Raw genomic sequence first — 12,507 nt, 5'->3', positions numbered from 1 at the left:
AGAAAAAAATCCATGTGATAAATCAAATGTCATTTTATTTACTATCATCATGGTCTAATGATGCCTACTCTCTTAGTAGGGATCTTGCATTATCTGACAGGTAATTTGTTGGATTCATGGCTTATGAGTTAGTAATATGTTTAGAGTCATTGTGAAGAGAGTAAGATTTTCCTGAGAAATTAACTCTGCAGTATTAGTCTTCTGGCCCTCTAAGTTTCCATACAACCAGGATAGGCATTAATATCATTGTTGATTATTACCGTATTTTGAAACAAGAAAGCCTTTTATTTTCTTGAGGTTCCATAACCAATTATGTATAATTGTTTCAGTCAACTTAAGGATCATTTTATTTCTTCTACAAACCTTGATTTATCTACCTATCTAGTTTTGATTGGAAGCAGTGGTGGTCCAAGACCCTGAGCAGTATGTTCCTCTAAAAGGTCTCATTCTCTGCAACAATACGTGAACCAACCCTTACTTCAGGTAATTTTTTCATTATACCATCTCTACAATTTACATGATATACAGAAAACCATTAGTGCCTTTAAAATTAAAAAAAATTTTTTTGGTTGCACCTGCAGGATGCATAATTTCCCAGGCCAGAGATTGAACCCAAGCCACAGCAGTGACAACACGGAATCCTTAACAACTAGGCTACCAGGGAACTCCATTTGTGTCATATTTTAGCTTCTACATGTAAAGGGATGTGTGGTATTTATCTTCTCATTCTGACTTACTTAGTATGATAATCTCTAGGTGTATCCATGTAGCTGCCAAAGGCATTATTTCATTCTTTGTTATGACTGAGTAGTATTCCATTGTATATAAGTACCACATTTTCTCTATCCTTTCCTCTGTTAGGTTGTTTCCATGTCTTGGCTATTGTGAATGGTGCTGTTGCTGTGAATTATAGTTTTGTCTTATATGCCAAAGAGTGGGATTGCTCAATCATATGTCAACTCTATTTTTATGTTTTGAGGAACCTCCATACTATTTTCCATAGTGGCTGCACCAATTTATATTCTCACCAGGAAAAGCAGGAGTTCCCATTATGGCTCAGGGGGTTAAGAACCCAGCTAGTATCCATGGCAGTGAGGGTTGGATCCCTGGCCTCGCTCAGTGGGTTAAGGATCTGGCATTGCTGTGGCTTCGGCATAGGCTAGCAGCTGCAGCTGTGATTGGTCGCCTAGTCTGCTGCACTGTTCTTAATGGCCAAAACATAAAAACAACCCAGATGTCCATCAACGGGAGAAAGTGCTTTACTCTCACAATGGAATACTTAATATGTAGCAGTCAGAATGAGTGAAGTGCAATGATACAGCAAAGTAGCAAATCTTAGTGATGTGATAATATTAGAAGAAAACTAAATTCCAAAAAATCAATTAACTTTTAATCAAGTGAAAAATAATTAAATAAAAACATACTAATTTTTAGCAAAGCATACAGAAACAGTAAAACTGCATAAAGGTAAAATGAGAAACTGATGAACACAGGATTCAGGATGACGATTACTCCACTGGGAGAGGAAGGGGGATGGGGAGAGTTTATATATAGTTATACATAAGCTTTTTATCAAGGCTATACATATTACACTGGGTGGTGGGTTCAGGATGCTTATAACATTTAAAATAACTACATTGGGAGTTCCCGTCGTGGCTCAGTGGTTAACGAATCCGACTAGGAACCATGAGGTTGCGGGTTCGATCCCTGGCTTGGCTCAGTGGGTTAAGGATCTGGCGTTGCCGCAGTCTGTGGTGTGGATCGCAGACGCGGCTCGGATCCCTTGTTGCTGTGGGTCTGGGGTAGGCCGGTGGCTACAGCTCCGATTTGACCCCTAGCCTGGGAATCTCCATATGCCGTGGGAGCGGCCCTCAAAAAGGCAAAAAGACAAAAAAATAAATAAAAAATAAAATCCACCTCTAAAAAAAATTTAAAAATAAGGAGTTCTTGTCGTGGCGCAGCAATTAACGAATCCGACTAGGAACCATGAGGTTGTGGGTTCGGTCCCTGCCCCTGCTCAGTGGGTTAACGATCCAGCGTTGCCGTGAGCTGGGGTGTAGGTCAAAGACGCGGCTCGGATCCCACGTTGCTGTGGCTCTGGTGTAGGCCAGTGGCTACAGCTCCGATTCGACCCCTAGCCGGGGAACCTCCATATGCCACGGGAGTGGCCCAAAAAAATAGCAAAAAGACAAAAATAAATAAATAAATAAATAAATAAATAATAAATAATAAATAAAATAACTACATTGATCAGTTTAGGATAAATTATTGTGTTGTAACAAACAGATACAAAGTGTTAGTGACTTACACAACAAAATTATTTCTCACTCATTCATGTCCATTGTAAACTGGCAGCTGGTCTGTCCCATGTCATCTTTATTCCAGACCTAGACTGAAGAAGTAGAACTTGTGTAAAACATGGCAGTCTCAGGGCAGAGGGGATAGAGAGATGGTGAAACCATGCAACCGCTCTTAAAGCTTCTGCTCTGAACTGGCATGTGCCACTTTCACAAATTACCAAGACTGATATCAATGGGTAGGAAGCATAATCCTCTTCTAAGGAAGGGCCTAGAGAAAGGTGTTAAAAAGTATGTTACAGTGTCAAAGTCTACCATACTAACCAACTAAATAACCAAATCTGAATGGACCAGTGCCCAATCATGTGTAAAACCTGAAGTTTGTTATTAATATAACTGTGTGCATCTGAGGTAAAAATATCAAACAAAACCCAGCAAAACCAAAGTTCACTGAAAATAAAAAGCAGCTCTGAAAATAAATAAATAAATAAATAAATAAATAAATAAATAAATAACCCCCTACTTCCCAAGATAGAATGTCTGTAAAGTCAAAGTTTTCAGATGAAATTTTGATGGAAGTTATTCTTCCTATGATTTTCAAGGGGTTCGTTGGAAGTCTCCATTTCTGTTTAGACTATGTCCCAAGAATTACTAGGAAGGCCGTATAGGGTTTTGCTAAAGTAAGAAGGATGGTACATGCTTTGTTTAAGCATGTTACATTGGGCATTCTCTTTGGATTTAGTAGATTGGGCCTTGGAGTTTGCCCAAAGACAACCTCAATTTTGGTTAGTTTTGTCTGTGGGAAAATTTGATGGTTTTGAGGCCTGTAGACCAGGGAAATGGGGTCAAGAAGATCTCTAATAAGAGAGAATCCCACGTCCTATTGATCTACCCGGGCCAAGTGAGAAGTCGTTTCGCCGATAATTGAATGGAAATTGGGTGTGTTGAACCAAGTTGAAATGTAGAATGCAGAGGCCAGGATGCTTGGGGTAGAAGAATACTTCCAACTCAAGTGTGGGAATGAGGGAGACAAAACACAGAGGGGAGAGAGGAAATGAAGGAAGAGTCACTGCTACTTTAAGATTGAAACTTTTAAGGAGTTATGAAGGCTTCAGCACACTTGAAATCAAATAAATGTACTATTAAAAAAACCCCACATATGGGAGTTCTCTTCATGGCTCAGTGGTTAATGAATCTGACTAGGAACCATGAGGTTGCAGATTCAATCCCTGGCCTTGCTCAGTGGGTTAAGGATCTGGCATTGCTGTGAGCTGTGGTGTAGGTTGCAGATGTGGCTCAGATCCCACGTTGCTGTGGCTCTGGTGTAGGCCAATGGCTACGGCTACAATTGGACCTCTAGCCTGGGAGCCTCCATATGCCGCACAGGAACGGCCCTAGAAAAGGCAAAAAGACAAAAAAAAAAAAAGCCCACATATGGAGTTTTTGCCATGGCAAAGCAGAAACAAATCCGAGTAGGAACCATGAGGTTTCAGGTTCAATCCCTGGCCTTGTTCAGTGGGTTAAGGATCTGGCGTTGCCATGAGCTGTGGTATGGGTCACTGACGAGGCTCAGATCCAGCATTGCTGTGGCATAGCTCTAATTTGACCCCCCACCCCCAGGAATCTCCATATGTCATGGGTGCAGCCCTAAAAAAAAAAAATCCCACATTACAGCCTATATTAAAATTATTTTTATATATTTTACATAAAATTGTGTTGTATTAATCTTGCCTAATTGAATTTTAGAGACATAAATGATAATTTTCATATTGTAGTTCTCATGTTTTAAAGCCTACACATAAGTCTGAAATACTTGTAAGCCCTTGAGTAGTCCACAGGTATCAGGTTATTTGCCCATTCTAACTTCATCCTTTATTCTGTACCTGACTTGACTCTAAAACTTCCCCACCCACTTTCTTAATTACTAAAGGCCTTTTCTTTCTTTTCTTTTCTTTTCTTTTTTTTTTTTTTTTTTGGCTGCATCTCTGGCATGTGGAAGTTCCTGGGCCAGGGATCAAATCTGTGCCAAAGCAGCGACCCCAAGCCATTGCAGTGACAACACTCAATCTTTAACCCTCTGCACCACAAAAGAACTCCCTAAAAGCCAAGACCAGCTCAGCAGGATGGGGCTGAAGAACGGGTGCTGTGAAACTTAAAGAAAAAAGTTAACATAAAACAAGACACAGAGACATTTATCTTAAGTAAAGGTGGGAACCGGGGCACTCAAGGTGTCAGGGACCAAGAGCACTGCCTCAAGAAACCACACTGCTTTCTTTGTGCTCTTTAGGATGACTGTCAAGTGAGGAGGGGCTATGGGTGGAGGATATAGGGTTTGTTTACTATTTTATAAGTTCTTTTATTATTTTAAAAGCCACTTAGCTGGTAAAAGGTTAAGCTTCTACTCTGACCTTTAGGCACATAACAATCATTAGCATTTGAGTTAGCTATGCAGAGCATTCCAGAGAATCCTCACTGGCTTCCACAAATGGCATGCCTATTAGCAGCAACCCTGCATTGCCTAGGTTTGCACCTTGGTTCTCTTTGCTAATGCATATTCTGCTAAAGATCGCTCATAAACCACTTGGCCATGAGTTCCTCTTTCTTTTATCCCTTAGAGGACATATCATGCTTGTGCAGACAGCGTGCCAATCTGCACAGGTCTGGCTGCCTAGACCAATGCATTAGGTCCTCATTCAGCTGACCATATGCCTTTAGGTCTTTGTTCTTAAGCTTAAGTCTTTTACCAGCACTGTGACTGTTTTTCAAGCAGGAAGATGGGATAAAGTTAAAGCAGGACAAGATGAAGTTTTCAGCAAAGAGGCTAATAAAATATTGTAGAGACATGTCTGGAGACACCTAAAGACCTTTAATTTCTTTTTTTTTCACTCTTTTTTTAAAAATTGAGGTATAATTTACATATAATATACACTCTTAAGTATGAATCATATGCATATAATTGTATCCCTCCCCCAGAGCAAGAAATAGAATATTTTCCATTTACTCAGAAAGTTCCCTTGCCTCCTTCCCAGACAATAGCTAGCATCCTCTTCTGAGGTAATCACTCTTTTGACTTCTATCTCCATAGATTATTTTTGCTTGATTTAGAATTCCATATAAGTGGAATCATACCATGTCTTTGGTATCTGGCTTCATTTGCTCAGATGTTGTGAGATTCATCCATGTTGTTGATATGCAGCAGATTGTTTTTTGTCTTTGCTGAATAAGGGTATTCAGTTTGTTTATCCAATCATCTGTTGATGAATAGTTGGGTTATTTCCAGTTTGGGGACCATTACAGATAAAGCTCCCATGATCATTTGTGTACAAGTCTTTGTGTAGATCTCTGTTTTCATTTCTCTTGGATAAATACCTAGGAGTGGATTGGCTGAGTCCTTTAGGTTGTATATATATGAAAGTTCTTAATTTTTGATAACTTAATTCTCAGTGTTTCATTTTCTTAGCTTGGCAACCCATGGAGACATTAGCCACAGTGGCAATTTCAGCTGATAACTCTGTCACCAATACATACAGATGAATGTCCACTGCATCAGGCTTTGGGCAGAGCTCCAGTGTAAAAACTAAGGCAAAGCTTTAGCAAATGTTTCTGGGGCATAATTAAAAACTGTTTTAGTGTTCCCAGATAACCAGCTGCTCTTTCTCCTCTAACTAAATTTGACAACCAAAAGCAACATGAGCAGCCGTTATGTGATACTCCTGATATAGTCTCTGTTAAGTGAACTTGGCAGAGAGCTATACTATCACTGCTTCCCCATTCCAAAGTTGTTTTGGGTCAAATAAATTTATATTAGCCTTGGAGTTCCCTTTGTGGCACAGCAGAAGTATCCATGAGGATGTGGGTTCATCCCCTGGTCTTGCTCAGTGGATCCAGCGATGCCGTGAGCTGTGGTGTAGGTCATAGACCTGGCTCAGATCCTGCAATGCTGTGGCTGTGGTGTAGCTCTGATTAAACCTCTAGCCTGGAAACTTCCATATGCCGCAAGTTCAGCCCTAAAAAGAAAAAAAATTGTATTAGCAACTTTTGTGAAATTTTACTCTCTTGTTGCATGTTGGACTATAAGATCTCCTGTCATCTAGCTTGCAAAAGTGATTTCTACTATGTCTGGGATTTCCTTAAAGGGACAAATACTGAAGATGCAAAATAAGTCACAAGTGTTATTTGAAATATGAGCCACTCAAACTGGTCTGATCTTTAAAAAAAAACAGTGAAGTGAAGATGGACATAAGAGGTGTTTGAGCTTGCAGCAGAAGACAAGAATATCCCATGGGCTGACTGATAGCCCCAGTGTTAGAGGTGGAAGAGGGGTACCTCTGAATAAATTAACTGATCTTTTTTTTTTTTTGTCTTTTTGTCTTTTCTAGGGCCACACCCGCTATATATGGAGGTTCTCAGGCTATAGGTCTAATCAGAGCTGTAGCCACCGGCCTACCCCAGAGCCACAGCAACTCAGGATCCGAGCCGCTTCTGCGACTTACACCACAGCTCACAGCAACGCTGGATCCTTAACCCACTGAGCAAGGCCAGGGATCGAATCTGCAACCTCATGTTTCCTAGTCAGATTCCTTAACCACTGAGCCACAACGGTAACTCCCAATTTATCTTTTGCACTCTTTTATTTCAGACACTGGTTGGTCTTTAGTTATTCGGGGACATAAATGTTACAGGAGGGAAATTACAGCTGGGCTTGAAATTTTCATTAAGGATATAGATGTGATCTTATTTTATTTCTTTGGTCATATTAACTAGAATACAGAAAACTACTTAGCTATTTTTTCAGAGAAGACTAAGGAAATATCCCATCCTGTCTTTTGGCTTTTAAAGTAGCTCCTCATGGAGTTCCTGTTGTGGCTCAGCGGAAACAAATCCAACTAGGAACCATGAGGATGCGTGTTCAATCCCTGGCCTCACTCAGTGGGTTAAGGATCCGGCATTGCTGTGAGCTGTGGTGTAAGTCGCAGACTCGGCTCCAGTCCTGCGTTGCTGTGGCTCTGGGGTAGGCAGGGTTTTTGTTCTTTCCTTATTTAAAGTTTGCAACCCATTGTGGACCAAGACTTTTGGAAAATGTAATAGATAAATTTCTTGAAAAATAAAAAAGATATACATAACACAAGTCCCAATTTTTTAAATTTTAATTTTAATTTAATTTTATTTTATTTTTGACTTTTGTCCTTTTAGGGCCACACCTGTGGCATATGGAGGTTCCCAGGCTAGGGGTCTAATCAGAGCTGTAGCTACTGCCCTACACCAAAGCCACAGCAGTGCAGGATCAGAGCTGCATTTGCGACCTACACCAGAGCTCAAGGCAACAATGGATACTTAACCCACTAAGTGAGGCCGGGGATTGACCCTGCAACCTTATAGTTCCTAGTCAGATTCATTAACCACTGAGCCATGATGGGAACTCCTTTTTTTTTTTTTTTTTCCAATTTTTTATTTTCAGAATCAACAGACATAAAATTAGATTTTTTTATAAATATAATCAGAACAAACATTACAAGGAAAAAGAAAATAATATTGAAAGCTGACATTGTTCATTAAAGTGTGCATAGGGGTGACACAAAATTGCTGTTATAACTTTTTGTAGTTCCATAATCATAACCAAAGAAAATATGAAGGAAATAGCAATTCTGCTTACTGTGTCTGTACACTCACAGAGTATTTAACTGAACACTGTGTATAACACATTTTCAGTTTCTATGACAAATGAACTATTTAAGTTGTTGAGTAAGGACTTCCGCCTTCTGTGCTGCCCAAACCCCATCTACCTGTCACTCTCAACTCTGTCCACAGACCTCAGAGTCTGTGCTCTTCTACCCTGGGAATAAATGCTCCATCCAAAACATCACCAGCCTCTGCCACTGCCGGGAGTCTCACCTTGGCCCTTCCTCACAGGTTTTATCAGAGGTTCCTATTCATTCCTGTTCCTGAGGCCTTGCCCTCTTACTTCTTTCCAAAAGAATCTGATTTGCAGGTATTTCTAGTTCTAGCTTTGTAATTTTTACCCATGTCTTAAGCTTACATTGTCTCTCCTCTGTCTGTCTGTCTGTCTCTCTCTCTTTTTTTTTTGCCCGCGTCCCTGGCATGGGGAAGTTCCTGGGCTAGGGATCAACCAATGCCACAGCGGTGTCCCAAGCCACAGCAGCTAGCAACAACACTGGATCCCTAACCCACTTTGCCACAAGGGAACTTCTAAGCTCACATTGTCTCTTTCGCCAGAAACTTCATTCTGGGCACAAGTTTGTACCTTTCCTGCAAGAAACCAGTTCTCTGTTGGTGAGTGAGTATGTTATACACTGATGTGTGACAGGCACAACAGATAGCCTTAGCCCACCTTTTCTTTGCTGATTTCCATTATACATGGTGGAAGAATTCAGTATTTTATTTTCCAACCTACCTTGTGACTAAGGGCAACAATGCATAATTAAATCTGGCCAATGATATGTAAGCGGAAATATTTGGGAGTCAGAGGTGTTAGAAAGCATTTTCTTTCTTTTTTTTTGGCATGGCCAAGTTCCCAGGAGAGGGATCGAACCCTCACCACAGCAGTGACCCTAGCCACTACAGTGACAATGCCACTGCACCACAAAGGAACTCCAGAAGGTTCCTTCCTTCCTTCTTTTTTTTTTTTTGTCTTTTTGTTGTTGTTGTTGTTTCTATTTCTTGGGCCGCTCCCGCGGCATATGGAGGCATATGGAGGCTACGCCAGAGCCACAGCAACGCGGGATCCGAGCCGCGTCTGCAACCTACACCACAGCTCACGGCAACACCGGATCCTTAACCCGCTGAGCAAGGGCAGGGACTGAACCCGCAACCTCATGGTTCCTAGTCGGATTCGTTAACCACTGCGCCACGATGGGAACTGCCCCCTTCCTTCCTTTCTTTTTGGCTTTTTAGGGCCGCACCTGCAGGATATGGGGATATGGAAGTTCCTAGGGTAGGGGTCGAATCAGAGCTACAGCTGCCAGCCGACGCCACAGCCATAGCAGTGCAGGATCCAAGCCGAATCTGCAACCTACACCACAGCTCACAGCAACGCCGGATCCTTAATCTACTGAGCAAGGCTAGGCCTTGAACCCGAATCCTCATGGATTCTAGTCAGATTCGTTTCTGCTGTGCCACAATGGGAACGCTGGTATTTTCTTTCTTCTTTCTTTCTTTCTTTCTTTCTTTCTTTCTTTCTTTCTTTCTTTCTTTCTTTCTTTCTTTCTTTCTTTCTTTCTTTCTTTCTTTCTTTCTTTCTTTCTCTCTCTCTCCCTCTCTCTCTCTTTCTTTCTTTCTTTCTTTCTTTCTTTCTTTCTTTCTTTCTTTTTGTCCTTCATCTTTTTTCAGGGCCGCTATTGCAGCATATGGAGGTTCCCAGGCTAGGGGTCTAATCGGTGCTGTTGCCGCCGGCCTACACTGCAACCACAGCAACACCAGATCTGAGCTAAGTCTGAGAACTGCACCGCAGCTCACGGCAATGCCGGATCCTTAACTCACTGAGCAAGGCAAGGGATCGAACCCACAACCTCATGGTTCCTAGTCAGATTCGTTAACCACTGAGCCACGACGGGAACTCCTCTTTTTCTTTTTTAGGGCCTCACTGTGGCATATGGAAGTTCCCAGGCTAAGTGTTGAATTGGAACTGCAGCCACCAGCCTATACCACAGTTCACAGCAACGCTGAATCCTTAACCCTCTGAGAGGGACCAGGGATCAAACCCACATCCTCATGGATACTAGTTGGATTCCTCCACTATGCACGACGGGAACTCCCTTGTTGTTCTTCTAACATTAGGAAATCTTTTGGCATAATTCTTTGTACACATTTATACTACATTGAAATCAACCTTTGATTTGGAACTTTCATATCTATTATCACATGTTAAATAATTAAAGGAGCAGGCTATTAGTTTGAGGTGGATTTAATGCCTTGGTAGCCTGTAGAAGGAAACCAAAACCTAATCAAGCAAGGTCAGTTCACTAAAATCAGAGAAAATAAACATCATGAACAACCAATCACAAACAGCTAACTGAGCTTTACCAGATAAGGCGACTGCTTAAGCTATAGCCAGTCAAGTAATTTCCTTGCTTTGTTTTGGAGACTTCTCTATGAAAATCTCTCCACCAGCTCCCATTTGTTGCGTGTTCTTATTTACTTTCATCTTGATGCTGTCTGATTCAAACTGATGTATACTCAAGTAAACTCCTAAAAAAATTTATGTCTCTGTTTAGCTTTTAATGCAAATGAAACTGATTAGTACTTTTCTTTTGGTCTGTCATTATCAATTTTTATACCAAAGTTAATTATAGAAAATTCCTTCTTTTCCTAGAATCTGAATCAACTAAACATTTAGTTCAAAAATTAGCTAAAACTAGGAGTTCCTGTGTAGCTCAATGGGTTAAGGCTCCGGCATTGTCACTGCATCGGCTTGGGTCACTGCAGGTTTGATCCCTGGCCTGGGAACTTCTGAATGCCATGGCTGTGGCAAAAACAAAAAAACAAAACACACACACACACACACACAAAAACAAAAAAAACACTAAAACTCAGTAACTCAGTTATAACCATCTAGTACCTTTTTTTTTTGTCTTTTTTGCCTTTCCTGGGGCTGCACCATATATGGAGGTTTCCAGGCTAGGGGTCTAACTGGAGCTGTAGCTGCCCGCCTATGCCAGAGCCACAGCAACGCAGGATCCGAGCAGCATCTGAAACCTATACCACAGCTCACAGCTACGCCAGATCCTTAACCCCACTGAGTAATGCCAGGGATCGAACCCAAAACCTCATGGTTCCTAGTTGGATTCGTTACACTGAGCCACAACGGGAACTCTGCATCTAGTACCTTTTTAATAGAACATGTTTTAAGACATTTGAATTTCATTATGGTTACTGTTCTGTTTAGGTGTTCTGCTCCTTTTTTTTTTTTTTTTTTTCACACAGTCAAGGCATGTGGAAATTCTTAACCCGGGGATGGAACATGCACCATAGCGGGGACCCCAGCCACTACAGTGACCACATGGGATACTTAACCAGCTGAGCCACACGGGAACTCCCAGGTTTTCTACTTCTTAGTAGAAATCAGTAATTTGAATTTTATTAGAAAATTAGTTACTTCTACTATGGTCATGAAGTTGCACAAAGCCTCAAAATTGTTTTAAACATAATGTGTATGGTTTAACTTTTCACATTTCTAATGCTTTTGTTTTGAGTTAATGTTTTGTTTTGTTATTGCTTATTGTATTTCATTTATCTTTTTATCTTTTTTTTGTCTTTTGTCTTTTTTAGGGTCGCACCCTCGGCATATGGAAGTTCCCAGGCTAAGGGTCTAATTGGAGCTGTTGCCACCAGCCTATGCCAGAGACACAGCAACGCCAGATCTGAGCTGCATCTGCGACCTACACCAAAGGTCACAGCAAGGGAGCGAGGCCAGGGATTGAACCTCGCGTTTCCTAGTCAGATTCATTTCTGCTGCGCCATCATGGGAACTCCCATTTATCTTTTAGAACCAAATTGAATTTCAAAAAATCTGGCCCACTTTTTTGTTTTCTATAGTTCATCAATTTCAGAATCAATACTGATGTAAGCAGTTTTCATATACTGAGGTATGGGAAAGTCATACTGGCTTGTACATAATTTGGCCTGAACTTTATATTGTGAGAACAGCCTTGTATCCTGTTTATTATACATTATACATCTTCTTTAACCATTAAAGAAAAAAATGCATGATCCACAAGTAAAGAATGTCCACTTTGAAAATAGGGATAAATGTTTTCCTTCCTATAAGCCCATGCCAGTGCTTCTTCAAAGATAAGATTCCCTTCCCAGACACCAAGGCTATACTGACTTGCTGTGTACGTGCTAATCTGTCTCTTTTGAAATCTTGAAGGAATGTTCCCATGTCATGTTTGATGAATGGTCTTCGTTCTAACATGATATAAAACTGTGCTAAAAGCCATGCTTCTCTGGAGCAGTTTCTCACAGCTAGGGAGAGCCTAGATCCCCATCCCCCATCTCCACCCCAGTACTCCTGCGCAGGTGGAATAAAACTCTTTTATTCCTTATTGTAGTTGGTTTACTGATTATTTGTGTCCACAATACTTATTCATTTTATATTTAATAAAATTTGGTAAGTAATGTTTTATAATAAGGACATGACAATGGCCAAAATATAAAGGAACGCTCTTAAAGTAAGAAGAAAAAACTCACAATT

The sequence above is a fragment of the Phacochoerus africanus genome, chromosome 8 (genome assembly GCF_016906955.1).
Source record: "Phacochoerus africanus isolate WHEZ1 chromosome 8, ROS_Pafr_v1, whole genome shotgun sequence".
In the NCBI taxonomy this organism is placed as follows: Eukaryota; Metazoa; Chordata; class Mammalia; order Artiodactyla; family Suidae; genus Phacochoerus; species Phacochoerus africanus.
This window is presented reverse-complemented; position numbering follows the sequence as displayed.